Consider the following 14,642-nt stretch of genomic DNA (forward strand, 5'->3'; position numbering starts at 1 on the left):
CCTTTCCTTTCCTTTCCTTTCCTTTCCTTTCCTTTCCTTTCCTTTCCTTTCCTTTCCTTTCCTTTCCTTTCCTTTCCTTTCCTTTCCTTTCCTTTCCTTTCCTTTCCTTTCCTTTCCTTTCCTTTCCTTCTTTCCCTTCCTCTTCCTTTCCTTTCCCTTCCTCTTCCTTTCCTCCCTCCCTTCCTTCCTGCCTTCCTGCCTTGCTTTCCTTCCTTCCACTATTTTGAGAGACAGCACAAGTGGTGACAGGGCTGAGAGAAAGAGAGAGAGAAAATACCAAGCAGGCTCCACACTGTCAGTGCAGAGCCGGATGTAGGGCTCTATCTCACAAATGGTGAGATCTTGACATGAACTGAAATCAGGAGTCTGATGTCTAACCAACTGAACCACCCAGGTACCTCCAATCTCTTTTTCTGTGAGTTTGTTTAAATTATACATTTAAGTAAAATCACAAATAATTTGACCTTCTCTGACTTATTTCACTAGCGTAATGTCTTTAAGGTTCATCCATGTTGTCACACATGGTAAGATTTCCTTTTTTATGGCTGAATAATATTCCATCCTATATTATGTCCTACAACTACTTTATCCATTTATCCATCAATGGCCACAGGTTGTTCCCATGTCTTGATTATTGTAAGTAATTCTGAAATTGAGCATTTTTTAACACTATCCATTTTAAAAAGAAAAAAAATCTAAATTTATTTGACAGCACAGTAAAACCAGTCTACTTTTCCTTCTTTTTCTCTCCTACCCATCCTCTATCCTTCAGGATTAGATTCTTTCTCGGTCAGGAATTTTCCACCCTATGGTTATGACTAAGCACAGTTACAGTGACACTGGGCCCTCTAGGATTATGGTTTGAATTTTCACACATGAGGACTGGGTTGAGTCTCAAGATATTATTACTTATTTATAATTCTCATTTTATTGTACAATCAGGATTTAGATCTTTCTGATGCTCCATTTTGTCTTTCAAAAGTAGACTTATGACCCATTTATACATTACCCTTGAAAGTTTGATAATATTTGCCTCACATTCTTCTAAAAGCCTCTCCAAAACAAGTAGGGGAAATATTTACATATATGCTTTATCCCAGTTATAGTGAAAATACTTAGTAATATTCCAGATTTAAAAGATATATATTCTATATATAAAGTTTATAGCTGAGTTATTCTGGCCAGTGAAATCATTTTAACTTTATAATGTACATTAACTATCTGAACTTAAACATATTTATCATGAATTTATCTTCTTTTATTACATAAGAAAATCAAGACATATGGTTTTTTGTAGGAAATGTCCATTTAAAGACTGAAACTTGTTATTTCTTCCTCCTTCCAGTTCAATATAATTTGAAAACCATTATGAAATATATATATATATCACTCTAAAATAGTATATTTTATCTGGTGAGTCAGTCTTGGAGATGAGTATTGGTAACAAGATGTTTCAAAGGAATAATCCTATAAAAATATTATTAGGAAAAAATATCACCAAATTACTTGCCAAGTAATTGATTACATGCTAAAGTATTTTAACTAAATTAAACAAATGCATGTGCCCAACCCCCCATTTTAAAGCCAACATAGAATTTTCTAAAAGAAAATGAGTTTGTGGTTTTTGTTTTTGGCTCAATTTTTAAGTGTTTCCTTAACATTTCTGGATGTTTCTTTAAAACAAAAAGGAAAGGAAAGAAAAGAAATAATGGTCCCCAGAATGCGATGGTCATTTTCTATTGCATCGCTTGTCAGAGAACAGAATAAAATCACTTCAAACTATTCATTTCCATCAGAGAAAATGAAATGCCTCCAATGAATAGCATCTTTAGAATGTTGACAGGTTTGAGAGCAAACAATAGGCAAAGTGAAATCAAAAAGCAGTGTAAAGTGAACACAGTAATTTATTCAGGTAATTAGAAAGAAAATTACATTCAACTGAGTACCATAATTGTTTTGAGGTCAGTAACTAAAATTTGTAATTAAACGCACTTTATTTAGTACATGAATGATAATGCCTACACTCTTCTATCTAATGGGCATCAGATTAATGTTGAGTAAAGTGAAGTTAAGGCACATTATCAAACAAGATTTTTTTTTAAGTTTGGTAATCATTTCTTGAAATTAGTGAAAGATAGAAATTCAGATTTTAGAACACAACATTATTTATTCACCAGGCATGTTGTGTTCAAATATTTAATCTATTTGCTGAAGTAAAGAAAACCAGTTTGTCTGATGTACACTTACTCTTTTCATGAATTCAGTGTCCCTCTTAATGTCTTCTATTTCTTATGCAATTCCTACAATAAAATGAATAAATCCTGTACTCCATCACTGCAAAATCTGTAGGATTCTAAAATCCTGAAAATGTTGGAAATTAGAATTAACTATTCCATATACTGTGTTTAAAGTATAACATAGCAAACCTATTCTTGTTATAGCAAAACATTTTATAAAATAAGCCAATTAATATAGATGATTTACTAGAGAATTCCAGAAAACCCTTAAACGTGGTTTCCTTTAACCTACACTCTCTTTTACTTTTACTCTTAAATAATTATAAAGCTCATTTTCTTTCTTTCTTTTTTTTTTTTTTGGATAAACAGGATATTTATCTTAGAAAACCAAATACAATTACGGTTTTCTCTGATATATGGGTATAAGACTTAGATGTCTGAAAAATTCTGTAATTTTTTTATAGTATATTTATTTCAAGAGGGAGAGAGAGAGAGCATGTGTGAGCAGGTGAAGGGCAGAAAGGGAGAGAGAATTTCAAGCAGGCTCCATGCTGTCATCATGGGGCTCAAAGTGGGTTTCAATGTGGGGCTTGATGCTGGGCTTGAACTCATGAATCATGATCATGACCTGAGCCAAAACCAAGAGTCTCATGCTTAAACCAAATGAACCACACCCCTGAAAAATTCTGTTATTCTATAGATTAGTAACAGATTTCTCCTCTTAAAAATGTTTATTTACTTATTTTTGAGTTGAGAGAGAGAGAGAGAGAGAGAGAGAGAGAGAGAGAGAGAGAGAGAGACAGATTGTAAGCAGGGGAGGGCAGAGAGAGAGGGAGAGAGAGAGAATCCCAAATAGAAACCCAACATAGGACTTGATCCCACAAGTCATGAGATATGACCTGAGCTGAAATCAAGAGTTGTCCCCTTAACCAACTGAGCCACTCAGGTAGTCCAACAGATTACTTCTCTTATAGTCAAAGAAAAATATGACTGCAATCCAAAAATGGGACATTTACTAAGCAGCACTCTTTACACATTAGATGTACAAACTGCAAAAATTATCTCAATTTGTTCATTTTTTTCAATAGATGCCTGTTATCGTAGGTCTACTATTTATCAGCTTTGTCCTACTTTCAAAGGTATAAAGTCTCACTCAGGGACACCTGGGTAGCTCAGTCAGTTCAGCATCCTACTTCTGCTCAGGTCATGATCTCATGGTTTGTGGGTTCAAGCCTCATGTTGGGCTCTGTGCTGACAGCTAGCTTAGAGCCTGAAGCCTACTTCAGATTTTGTGCCTCCCTCTCTCTCTGACCCTCCCCTGCTTGTACTGTCTCTCTCTGTCTCTCAAAAATAAATTAAAAACGTTAAAAAATTCAAAAAATAATAAAATAAAGTCTCATGCATAAGACTGATAAGAAAGCCAGCAATGAATTTGAATTTATCACTGCTAGGCTTGGTAATTTATAAGCATTTGGTACATATGAATTAATTGGTTAGTTAGTAATTATGTATTAAATGATTAGAAATTAAGTTTCACAGATGAGTGAAATCATATGGTATTTGTTGTTCTCTGACTTACTTACATTGCTTAGCATTATACTCTATAGCTCCATCCATGTTGTTGCAAATGGCAAGACTTCATTCTTTTAAAACAATTTTTTAGTAATCTTTTAATGTTTTATTTATTTTTTTGAGAGAGAGAGAGAGAGACAACATGAACAGGGGTGGGTCAGAGAGAGAGAGAGAGATACAGAATCCAAAGACAGGCTCCAGGCTCTGAGCTCTCAGCACAGAGCCTGACATGAGGCTTGAACCCACAAACTGTGAGATAATGACCTGAGCTGAAGTTGGACCCTTAACCAACTGAGTCACCCAGGTCCCCCTAAAATTTTTTAATGTTTATTTCTGAGAGAGAGAGAGAGAGAGAGAGGGAGAGAGAGAGAGAGATGGAGCTCACCTGGGGGAAGGTCAGAGAGACAGGGGGACACAGAATCCCAAGCAGGCTACAGGCTCTAAGCTGTCAGCACAAAGCCCAACACAGGTCTTGAACTCATGAACCATATTACCATGACCTGAGCTGAAGTCAGACACTTAACCAACTGAGCTTCCCAGTCACCCAGATTTCATTCTTTTTCGTGGCTGAATAATATTCCATTGTATATCTATGCCATATGTTCTTTCTTCATTCATCAATCAGTGGAAACTTGGACTGTTTACTTATCTTGTCTATTGCAAATAATTCTGCTATGAACAGTGCATATATCCCTATGAATTAATATTTCTATATCCTTTGGGTAAGTATCCAGTATTGTGATACTAGATATAGGGTACTTCTATTTTTTTTTAATTTTTGAGAAATTTCCATGCTGTTTTCCACAGTGTATTTACCAGTTTACATCCCCACCAAGAGTGCATGAGGAGTTTCTCTTTATCACATCCTTGCTAACACCGTTGTTTCTTGTGTTGTTGGTTTTAGCCATCCTGACAGTGTGAGGTGATATCTCATTATACTTTTTATTGGCATTTTCCTGATTATAAGTGAAAATGAACATTATTTCATGTGCCTGTTGGCCATCTGTATGTCTTGTTTAGAGAAGTATCTATTCATGCCTTCTGTCCAGTTTTTAAATTGAATTATCTGTCTTCTCAGTGTTCAGCTGTATCATCTCTTACAGATTTTGAATACTAATCCTTTATCAGTTTATCATTTTCAAATATATTCTCCATTCAGTAGGTTGCCTTTCAGTTTTATTGACTGTTTCCTTCACTGTCAGGTTTTTTTTTTAAGTAATACCGGTATTTTTTATTCTGTTCCCCTTGCCTTAGGAAGCATGCAAAAAAGTTGCTAAGGCCAATGTCAAAGAAATTACTGCTTGTGTTCTCTTCTAGGAATTTTTATTTTTATTTTTTTTGGTTTCAGAACTCATGTTTAGGTCTCTCATCCATTTTGAATTTATTTTTGTGTATGATATAACAAAATGGTCCAGTTTCATTCTTTTGCATGTTGCTGTCCAGATTTCCCAGCACCCTTTGTTGAAAAGACTGTCTTTTGCCTATTGGATATTCTTCATGCTTTGTTGAAGATTAACTGACCATATACTTGGGGGTTCACTTCTGGATTTCCTTTTTGTTCTGTTGATGTACAGGTCTATTTTTTTGTGCCATGAGCCTACTGTTTTGATCACTACAGCTTTGTAATATAACTTGAAGTCAGGAATTGTGATGCCTCCAGCTTTGTTTTCCTTTTTCAAGGTTGCTTTGGCTATTCAAGGTCTTTTGTGGCTCCATACAAATGTCAGGACTGTTTGTTCTACTTTTATGAAAAATACTGTTGGTATTTTGACAAGGATTGCATTAAATGTGTAGATTGTTTGGGGTAGAATAGACATTTCAACAATATTTGTTCTTTCAATCCACAAGCATGGAATATTTTTCCATTTCTTTGTGTCACCTTCAATTTATTTCACTAGTGTTTTATTGCTTTCAGAATACAAGTCTTTCACCTCTTTGGTAAAGTTTATTCCTAGATGTCTTATTGTTTGGGTGCAATTGTAAATCAGTTTGACTCCTCAATTTCTCTTTCTGCTTCCTCATTATTGGTATATAGAAATGTAACAGATTTCTGTATGTTGATTTTGTATCCTGTGACTTGACTGAATTCACTTATGAGTTCTAGCAATTTTTTGGTGGCATCTTTTGGGTTTTCTATATACAGTATCATATCATCTTCTGATAATGAAAGTTTGATTCTTCCTTTTTGATTTGGATGCCTTTTATTTCTTTTTGTTGTCTGATTGCTTTGGCTAGGACTTCCAGTACTATGTTAAGTAAAAGTGGTGAGAGTAGACATCCTTGTCTTGTTCCTGACCTTGGGGATGGGGATGTGGAACGATCTCAGTTTTTCCCCAAATAGGATGATGTTAGCTGTGGGTTTTTCATAAATGGCTGTTATTATATTGAGATATGTTCCTTCTAAACATACTTTGTTGAGTGTTTTTATCATGAACAGATGTGGTACATTGTCAAATGCATTTTATGCACCTATTGAAATATCATATGGCTCTTATCTTTTCTTTTAGTAAATTATATATGATGTTGATAGAGTTATGAATATTGAACCACCCTTGCAACCAAGGAATAAATCCCACTTGCTTGTGGTGAATGATTTTTAAATGTATTTTTAGATTTGGTTTGCTAGTATTTTGTTAAGGATGTTTGCATCTATATTCATTAGGAATATTATCCTCTGGTCTTTTTGTAGTGGTATTTGTTTCCTGTCTTTATAGGAGCATGGCTGTATAGTTTATTATTGTACCATATTTTATTTGTCTAGGGTCCTACTAGGGATACTTTGATTCTTGTTTTTTGTCCTGACTGTAATTCCAATATCAAATAAAAGCAAAACAAAACAAAGCAAAAAACAAATTATTCAAATATTATTTTATAGTTTCAATTTATATACATAAGAAATTCTCAAGAGTCAGATTGCACAGTCAATAGATAGTTGCATCTGGAATCTGATATACAATGTCAAATCACTCTGAAGTGGTAGGAATTTGCACAAGCAATACATAATAATAATCTGTTTCCTCATAGATTCACAGAAGGTGTGAAATTTCAAATATGGAGATCTTTGCCAAAAGTGTTAGATTAAAGATTTTACTTCTTATATTTTACTTCCTATATTATATTTACTTCTTAAATTTACATTTCTTTTATGAGTGGAATTGAACATACCTTTATATATTCAAGGGACTTTTTTATTTCCTTTCATGTGTACTGAATAATGATATACTTTGTAATTTTTCTATTGTTGGTCTTTCCTTATGATTTCTAAGAGACCTTATATACTTTTTATATGAGCTATATATATTTTATTCCCATTTAATAGTTTATAATTTTATTTTAGTCACTATATTTTCATGATATAGATTCTTAAGATTTTTACATAATCAGATTTATTAATCCGTGGGTTCTTAATGCTTTTTAGATTTTTAGGCTGAAACATTGCCTCATCAAGTATAAATATAAATGCACTTGTTAATCGCTACAGTACATTATGTATGGTCTTTAAAAAAAAATATGTAATCCACTTGGAGTTTACCCTGGTATATGGGAATGCTTTTCAAAATACAAACTCCAGGGGCACCAGGGTGGCTCCGTCAGTTAAGCGGCTTCAGCCCAGGTCATGATCTCACGGTTCGTTGGTTCAAGCCCTGTATAGGGCTCTGTGCTGACAGCTAGCTCAGAACCTGGAGCCTGTTTCAGATTCTGTGTCTCCCTCTCTCTCTGACCCTCCCCTGCTTGTGCTGTCTCTCTCTCTCTCTCTCAAAAATTAATTAAAATAAAAACAGAAAAAATTTTAAAAATATGAACTCCAAAATTTCAAAAAATATAAATTAACAGAAGAAAAAAACAAAGTTTTATTAGAAGCTCACAGAGGCCTAATAATGAAATTGATAACCTGAAGATATGAGCAAGTCAGGCAGTTTTTATACTTTTTTAGACAGAGACTCTAAATTCATGAGGAATTGACAGGACAAAGAAAACTTTAGGAGCTTCAGTTAATAAGGATGTCTGAATAGAATTTGGGCTAAGGTAGTAAATTTTTAAAAAGTAACAAAGTTTATTAATACAGCCTGCTTGACTCTAAATTTCCTATCTCTGATATTAAGGATATCTATTACCTCCTAGTAGAGGGAAGATCCCTTTCAAATTGAAGAAATAATTCCTGCCTTTAGAGATACAGAGGAGGTTCTGAGTATGTTTCTTGCACAGGCTGTCTCTTCGGTAAATTTTATTTATAACTAAAAATACATATATACATATATACGTACATAATCAATATGCTGAAGTGGCACATTTTGGGGCAGCCTGCACTTGGCCCCTACATTAAACTTTGCCTGGTGCTTATTCTGTATTATCAGGACAGGCATTTGAGGAAAGAGGAGGGCAGAGAATTTTCATGTGAAAAGTGTGGAGAAGCATAAAGGAACTGGAACCTGTACAGGAAAGCCAGCTTTCTGACCGTCTATGAGCCTTCAAAATAACAACCCGCAGGAGAAGCTGGTGCCCCTCCCCTCCTTTGTTTAACCCAGCCCAGGTATTGGTGAAGCTGAAGGGGCCGTGGACCCAACAGCTGCCCCATGGTTGGCAGATGCTGGCCCGGAACTACAGTAATATGGAGCTGGAGTTGGTGAGAACTGGTGAGACAACAGATGAGCAGCGGCGTGGACGTTCTGTGCAGCTGGTAATCTGTGCTCAGCTCCTCAGCAGAAAAAGGATGTAGGTGCTGCTTCTTAGATGCTTGACTTTTATCATGCAAATTGTATGCAAAATATTTCCTGTAGTGCCGGAGTCCAGCTCCAGCAGGTCCAGGGCTCCCTGAAGGATGGACAGTGCCTGCAAAAAGGAGCCAGAGAGCCTTGGCTTCTTTCTGATCACCAGGCAGGCATCTCTGCTCTTACGGGAAAGTCAGCTTTATTTACTGAAAAAATGTATGGGGTACAAAACAGCAGTGTCAATTACCTTAGACAATGATTTCTGATGACAAATTCTTTGGTATGTAAAAATTTCCTAGAACATAGATTGGTAGAAGACTCATGCATAATGTTTATCAGTAGTGATTGAAGTAGGTGACTAGATGCTTATCACATGGGGAAGGAAAGTATCTTTAGCATTCAAATACTAGGCAATGTTTTTAGCATAGTAAAGACAAGAGTTAGTTCTTTTCTGAGCAGGGGTCAATAGCCTGTTTTCTCCAAGGGAAGAAAAACAGGTTTCTTGAGAAATGTAACATTTTCATAAGTTTTTTCATAAGGTACAATTCACACATTTTAGCATAAGAAGGCAAGTCACTCCTGATATCAGTCAGTCAGGTGCTCAAGTGGGAATTGAGTGGGGGTCGAGTGGTTGGTCACCATCTGAAGGTGGGAGGCCTTGCAAACCTTCCTTATTTCAGAAATGGCTCCCAGCACTGTGGCTGACACTAACCTACAACCATTTCCTTCTTGGGAAATGTAGTCCTAGTTTAGCTAAACTGGCAGACCACAATCCACTAAAATCTAGCCATTGTGAATTTGGCATCAATGTATGCCACTTCTCCATGCTTACATTCAAATTAAGGTCCTTGCAAAATCACTTGCTTGCCTAACATAATGCTTTTTCTTGCAACTGAGACACACCAATCAGAGATGTCCCCTCAAAAGAGGATACATTGTTTCTTTATCCATCTTTATAGAAGTTCATTCTCTCAGACTCACATTCCTCCTTTAATATTCTCAGAAATGTATTTCCTAAAATATATTATGTCAGATGGCATGGAGTTGAGAAAACGGAGAAAAAAATGCAGCATATATTTATAAATATATTCATATCAAAATAAGGAATACATTACTTATAACTGTTACAGTCCTGGACTCTGGAACGAATATGGCCATAGCTGGTATTTATGACAACTTTCTTCTACTACCCATTTCATATTCTCTTTGGCTTAAAAAAAAAAACTTCTCAGATGCTCATGGTTCTTTGCCTGGTGGAATGACTGAAACTTTGAATCTGAAAATCTTTCATGTGCAAGTAGCTAAAGACCACTCTGAGAGCTCCTGATTCATGAATTTCCTCCACTGAATTCCTAGTAAGTCAGGTTTGTAAGTCCAGAGAATGCACTGCCTTCTGAAATAGCCCAGCAAATTAATCCAAGCAGCAAAAGAACAAGAATATGCCATATTAAAAAAATCTCCATATTGTCATCTCAAATGGCATTTTCATATAAATAACTAAACTATTACCTAATTTAGATAAAGTATATTGCTCTTTTATATGTCCCTTGGCATTTCTTCTATATTCCTACCGATCTGGGAGATAAATCCCTGTGCAAGTTGTCATCTACCATTACAGCATAAAGAGGGGCAAAGCAAGATCTGTTAAGCCGAATTGACAAGTAGATATTACTTTACATCTTAAAGTTTCACTCCTAAATACCAATCTCCTTTCAACAGTTAAATTTATGTCTCACAAAATTATGAACTCAATGTCATAGGGTTTTCAAATTGTTGAAATTGAATTTGCATATGGCACTCACTAAGTAAACAGATAAATCTTCTCTACTAAGTGCTGAAGAAGTTAAAGGAATTAGGAAGTCTGGCTGGAGAGGTGGGAATGGCTGAGGGAGTCAGGATCGGATTTTTTTCCAACCAACAAATGATTCAACTCTATTATTCCTGGCATATGTGCTGGTGTTACAAAGATTACACTCTATCAAACATTTTTCTTTGCAGGCAATCTGTTTTTTTTTTTTTTTTCTTTCTTCTGGTAGACTTTAAGGTTTTGTCTTTATCTTTGGGAAGACTGAGTGGCTTAGTCAGTTAAGCATCTGACTTTGACCCAGGTCATAATCTCATGGTTTGTGAGTTTGAGCCCCTTGTCAGGATCTGTGCTGGCAGCTCAGAGCCTGGAACCTGCTTCAGATTTTGTCTCCCTCTTTGTCTGCCCCTCCTCTGTTCACACTCTCCCTCTCCCTCTCTCTCAAAAATAAATAAACATAAAAAAGAAAAAAATATTTTGTCTTTATCCTTGATGTTTCACAGTTATTATGATATGTTTAGCATAAATTTTTTATTTATTTATTATACTTGGTATTAGGCCTCTGTGTGTTTGTGTGTGTGTGTGTGTGTGTGTGTGTGTGTGTGTGAACGCGTGCGCACGTTTTGTTTGTTTGTTTTTGACCTGAAAAAGTTGTTAGGAAATCTGCATAATGACTTTTTCAACAACACCATTGTTTTCTAATCTTTTCTTTCAAAATTCTTAATGCATGTCCTTAGCTTGTCTAAATATCTGTGGACAGATTATTTTCCTTCCCTTTTGTCCTTGAGGCTAGTCTCGAAACTGGAACATTTTCAGTGCACTTTACCTTGTAAGATCCATTCCTGACCATCATGGCCAGCCCTAAACTCTAAAGCACCACAATTCTGGTAGCCTTACTCTGAGTGTTATTTGGAGTTCTTGTGTGTGTTTGTTTCTACTGTTACATTTTCTTTACCATTGTTACGTGTTGGGAACAGAGATAATGCATCATAGTGATCTTCCACCTGAGCCAGCAGTTCGTTAATGCAGCATTTATTGGTTTCTTCCCTTTAAAACGCGTTTCTTACTCTTTAAGGTTTTCTCATTTTTATTTTTATTTTTTCTTTTTCCCACTTTTCAAAGTCTCTTAGGAATGTATAAACCTTCAGTGGCATATTTTAAACTTACATTTATATGTATCTGTCTCATTCTGATGCATTTCCTATATATTCATGTAATATACCTCTGTATATATGATGATTGGGATTAATATATATTATGTTTGATAGTTGAATAGATACATTTGCTTAGAATAGAAATGAGAGTAGAGGGTATTTGGGAATAAATACACAAGTTTTAAGTGTTTAGGGTAATAAACATGCTATATGAAATGGAGCAGAGAGAATAGTGTAAATCATAAATATTAAAAAGAGCACAGCATCCCATGGTCAAATCCTAACCACATCCTCTCTGAGGAGTCAAACCCAAAGTAAAAAATAAAAAACATCAAAGAAAAAGCTGTTTTGAACAATTTACTGGCTAATGACAGAATTATATAAACATAAATAAATTTTAAAAGAACCAAAAACAGAGTGAAGAAGTAGAGCAAACAGAAAAACCTGTGAAAAATTAATTCCCAGGACAAGAATGTTCAAACATGATAATGGTCTTAGGCAGGCAATGAGAAATGTGTGTCATCCTGGACAAGAAAAGAAATATGCAAATGTATTCTTCACTCTAGAGTCTGCATGTTAACAAGCACAGCCTAGCAGCTAATCAGCCTTCAATATCCCAGTGCATTGTCTTCAATGTTGTAGTAATGACCTACATAGCGATATTCTACTGAGATATAAATATATAAATGAGACGGTTCTGGGCAATTGTTTTATGATAGTGGGCTTTATAAAAGGTCTGAAAGTAATGGCTAAGACAGGGTTTTGGTTCTAATATTTTTATTTGCCCTTAAGATAGCAAAGACCCCCCTTTTTAGCTTTCTGCATTTCTTTTCCCCACATAAACAATAGAAAAAAATAAGGCTGTAACGTCTTTTCTGGGAAACATCTCTGCAGGGAGAAGTAAAAGCAAACAAACAAGAATATGTTAAGCCACAGATCATGCCAATCCAGATGAAAGATAAAAATCACCACCTTTTGGTATAAACTAACAAAAAAATGTACTCTAAACTTCTTTGGAAATAAAATATATGAAGTGAAACCTCAATTACTAAAGTCGACAAATACGCATTGCCTACCTAGTATGTGCCAGATATTTGGGATAAATGAGCAGGCAAAACAAATTTAGATGACTTTCTTCGGGGAGCATGCATTTTGGTAGAATACAATTTAACAATAATCAAAATGACTGTATGTTAAGTACATGGGATGTTAGGGCACATTGAGGACTATGAAAAAATAAACAAGTAGACCAGGGAAGGCAGATTGACAATGCTCTTCTGAGAAGAGTTTCCAAATGTTTGAAAACGATGAGGAAGCTGGATTTCTTGATGTGCGAGTGGTAAGAGTTCTAGGCAGAGACAGAAAGTCGTATTGAGACCTGCATTCAATCTTAAATGTTCTCGCCACAAAAATGAAATGGTAATTATGTGACATGATGGAGGTGTTAATGAATGCTATGATAATCATTTTGCAGTGTATAAATATATCAGATCATCATGTCGTACACCTTGAATTTACACAATGTTACATGTCTATTATATCTCAATAAAGCTAGAAAAAAAATAGTAATAAGGTGAAAAAAGAAAGTGTTCTTGGTGTGTTTGAGGAACAAAAGAGGCCAGAGTGACTGAATAGAGTGAGTGAGCAGTGGGGGGGAGAGGGTATTAGTGAGAGATGAAATCTGAAATATAATGCGGTTCTTATCATTTGAGTAGGGTTTCTCTATCTCCACACAATTGACTGGATAACTGTTCATTGTGTCCTAGGCATTGTATGGTAAGTTAGCGCTTTCCTGGACTCCACCCAAGAGGCATCAATAGGACCTCCGACAGATGGAGTGAGGGTCAGATATGTCTCCAGATATTGCCAAGTATTAATCACCCTCACTTGTGAATCTACTCAGGTAGAGGCTTGTGGTCCATTATAAAAATATAAGAACTCTTTTCTTCTATTCACAGTAAAACAGGGCAATTATTGGAGGATTTTGAGCCCACTGCTTATGTTTTAAAACATCATCTCTGCTACTCCCCTAAAAATAGATTGCAGGGCAGCAAGGGAAACTTGGGTATACCAAGTAGGAAGCTAGTGAAGGGGCCCAGACAATGGATGCTAGTGGAGACCACCAAGTTCTGAGAAGTGGAGTGGTAAGGATGAGTTCCTAATAGTTTGCATGTGGGATGCGGGAGATGAGAGAAATTCGGAGGTCAAGCCGGACACTAATGTTTTTGACCTGAACAATTGGAAGGGTGGAAATACCATCAAATGTCATGGGCAAATAATAAAATAAAAATGTAATATTAAGACATTTTAATATTTCAGCTACTTTTCTTCAAAAAAAAAGTAGGTCTTAGGCTAGGATCTGCTGTAATTTTAAGGTATTTAAAATATGTAAGTCATGGATCCATAGTAAATATCACTTAGTTATTACTCTTTTGTTCACATGAAAGTTGCATCCCCATTATTCTGCTTAATGAAAGTAATATATGCCAGTGACCTAAAAAATGAAAGTAATTTCCCTTCACATAGTTTTCTTCACATTAATTTTTATATTTGAAATCTTCATATTAAGTCATTCACATTAATAAAAGAAGTAGTTCTTTTAAACTTAAAAGTAAACATTGAGTAAATTGGACATAAGTAAAAAGTCAGCTAAGCAAACTTCTCAGTGGAACCTAAAAATCCTCTCTAGAATCCTTAATACATGCCCTTCCCTTAACCAAGCATTCCCATTTACTAGGTTTAGAGAAAAATACATTTTTTCTATTTTTAGTAAAATTTTCTCTCTCAAATACCAACTTTCCATTCTTGTCTGCCTTTCACTGATTCACATGATCAAAAGGGCATGATGCTTAGTATCTTGTTTTTTCTCACTTTTTATTTACTAATTCAGCAGTTTGTGAAATATTAATAGGCTATAGGTAAAAAAGGAGTCTATTTTCAGATTATTTCTGAAACACTATATTTAAAGGCAAATATCACACAGTTTCTCAATCTCTGAGCTTTCCAAAACCTTTTATGTACTGAAACATATCATGGGAACTCTAAGTAAGGTATATAGATTGTAACTTTTCTTGAACCAATTTGAATATGGGTGTATTTTTACTTGTTAGTTACGGGTCTAAATATTCTAACAAAATACTGTTGGAGAAAGACTTTGTTAATGGCC

Source organism: Suricata suricatta, chromosome 4 (assembly GCF_006229205.1).
Source record: "Suricata suricatta isolate VVHF042 chromosome 4, meerkat_22Aug2017_6uvM2_HiC, whole genome shotgun sequence".
Taxonomy (NCBI): domain Eukaryota; kingdom Metazoa; phylum Chordata; class Mammalia; order Carnivora; family Herpestidae; genus Suricata; species Suricata suricatta.